We start from the raw sequence: 2,500 nt of genomic DNA, 5'->3' as shown, positions 1-2,500 counted from the left end.
TTCCAAGAGCTTTGCATCGCCCCCGACACCCGATCTGCTTATTACTGCAAGCATTGAAGAGGGTTCATCGATACCGGCACCTTCCCCCCGCTCGGCGCTTTCGAAATACATCTACTTGCGCGTACTAGTGGGTTCCGACACCGGCACCTTCCCCCCATCGCCGCCCTCGCTTTTCACAAATCGAATGCCAAAGCACTTTGCATCACGCCCAGTCCCCCGGCCTGCTTATTACTCGCGCATTGATCTGAGTTCATCGACACCGACACCTTCCTCCCCTCACAGCATTTGTTTATGTCGCAAATCAAGTGCCGAAGCACAATTTCTCGATACCGACGGGCTCCTATCCCTCCCTTTGATTGATCTGAGCGGTTACTGACATCGTTTCAGTGGACTAGAGGCAACACCGATCCCACATGACCCCCCCTTCGTGGTGTTCATCACCCCCCCAGCTGGGCGAAGAACACCTCCTAAATCCATCTTAAATCCGTTTTCAATTGCTTATAATTGTTTGTTAGGGACATTCGAGGCAGCAAATGTCGTATATAAGCAATTGGGGGAAGGGGGAGGGACTACTGGGGGCAGGGGAGGCGGTCTCTGCAAGGGGGTCATTTTGCAGAGAACCACTACTCCCCTATAGAGCATATTGGAGAAAACTGGGAAGGGCAGGGGGAAACATGGGATTTCCGAGGAGGGGCAAACGCCATAACTAATTGTACATTTGGTATAAAATCGAGATTTTTTGCAGGGACACTCAGAATAATGTCAGGCACCTTGTGGAAAAAGGCCAGATTTAATTTCGACCCAGAAGTATTTGTTTTTATTTTCCAAAAGGGGCAGAATGTCGAAAATCGAAAATGACAAACCGCTTGATGTTTCGGACTGCTACCACTTGCAAAATTTCCTTAAAATAGAGACTTATTTATGGTCAAATTATAGTGCGGGCAAAGTTGAACAGAATGCGGCCTTGACATGGCATTTGCACTCTAGGCAAGGCCATGTCGCGTTCTTGGCTTTGGAAATTTCCAACTCCGTTTCACTTGTAAAAGTGTATATCTTTTATGGTTCAGAACTGTAAGCAATGATTTTAGAGAAATTTAGAAGTTGATTTCAGGTCATTTGGATGAGTTTTCGATTTGATATGATATTTCTCGTTTTTGAGATGTAGAAAATCAAAATAAACTGAAAACTCGACCAAATGACGATATGTCAATCTTAAAATGTCCTAAAAATCGTCCCCTATAGGTTTGCAACATAAAATGCAGGGGGATATTTGAAATAAAATTGAGTTTTCGAGGTTTGGCATTCGTTGGCATGCTAGCGTGCAGCCATATTAGCCTCGCCAGGCAGGGGAATTAGCCTCGCCAGGCAGGGGAATTAGCCTCGCCAGGCGTGTTGTCTCCGTGTTGTCCGTGTGTTGTCTCCGTGTTGTCTGTGTGTTGTCTCACACGCTATTAGCCTCGCCAGGCGGGGAGATTAGCCTCGCCAGGCAGGGAGATTAGCCTCGCCAGGCAGGGATATTAGCCTCGCTAGGCATGGATATTAGCCTCGCTAGCCCATTCTGCCTGCATTCCTGCGGGCATATTAGCCTCGCTAGGCAGGGATATTAGCCTCGCTAGCCCATTCTGCCTGCATTCCTGCGGGCATATTAGCCTCGCCAGGCAGGGATATTAGCCTCGCTAGCCCATTCTGCCTGCATTCCTGCGGGCATATTAGCCTCGCTAGGCAGGGATATTAGCCTCGCTAGCCAATTCAGCCTGCATTCCTGCATGGATATTAGCCTCGCCAGGCAGGAATACTAGCCTCGCTAGCCCATTCAGCCTTCATTCCTGCAGGCAAATTAGCCTCGCCAGGCAGGGATATTAGCCTCGCCAAGGCATATGGTATGCCTTTCAAGGCCGAGCAAGTGCCATGCCGAGCAAGTGCCATGCCTTTCAAGGCCAAGCAAGTGCCATGCCGAGCAAGTGCCATGCCGAGCAAGGCCGAGCAAGTGCCATGCCGAGCAAGGCCGAGCAAGTGCCATGCCGAGCAAGGCAAGGCAGCAAGGCCAGGCAAGCCAAAGCACAAGGCAAGGACAAGCAAGGGCAGTGTCAAGCAAGCAAGGCCAGGCAAGCCACAACGAGGGCAGTGCCAGGAAAGGGAAAGACGAGGCCGGGCAAGGCCAAGCAAGGGCAAGGCAGGGGCAACAAATGCCGATGCCGAGCAAGGCAAGGGCAAGGCAGCGGCAACCAAGGCCAAGGCAGGGGCAACAAATGCCAATGGAAGGCAAGGCGATGCCAATGCCGAGCAAGGCAAGGGCAAGCAAGGGCAAGGCAGCGGCAACCAAGGCCAAGGCAGGGGCAACCGAGGGCAAGGCAGGGGCAACAAATGCCAATGCAAGGCAAGGCGATGCCAATGCCGAGCAAGGCAAGGCCGGGCCAGGCCAAGCAAGGGCAAGGCAGCGGCAACCAAGGCCAAGGCAGGGGCAACAAATGCCAATGCAAGGCAAGGCGATGCCAATACC

This window comes from Argentina anserina, unplaced genomic scaffold, assembly GCF_933775445.1.
Source record: "Argentina anserina unplaced genomic scaffold, drPotAnse1.1, whole genome shotgun sequence".
In the NCBI taxonomy this organism is placed as follows: Eukaryota; Viridiplantae; Streptophyta; class Magnoliopsida; order Rosales; family Rosaceae; genus Argentina; species Argentina anserina.
Note: the sequence above shows the minus strand (reverse complement) of the source record.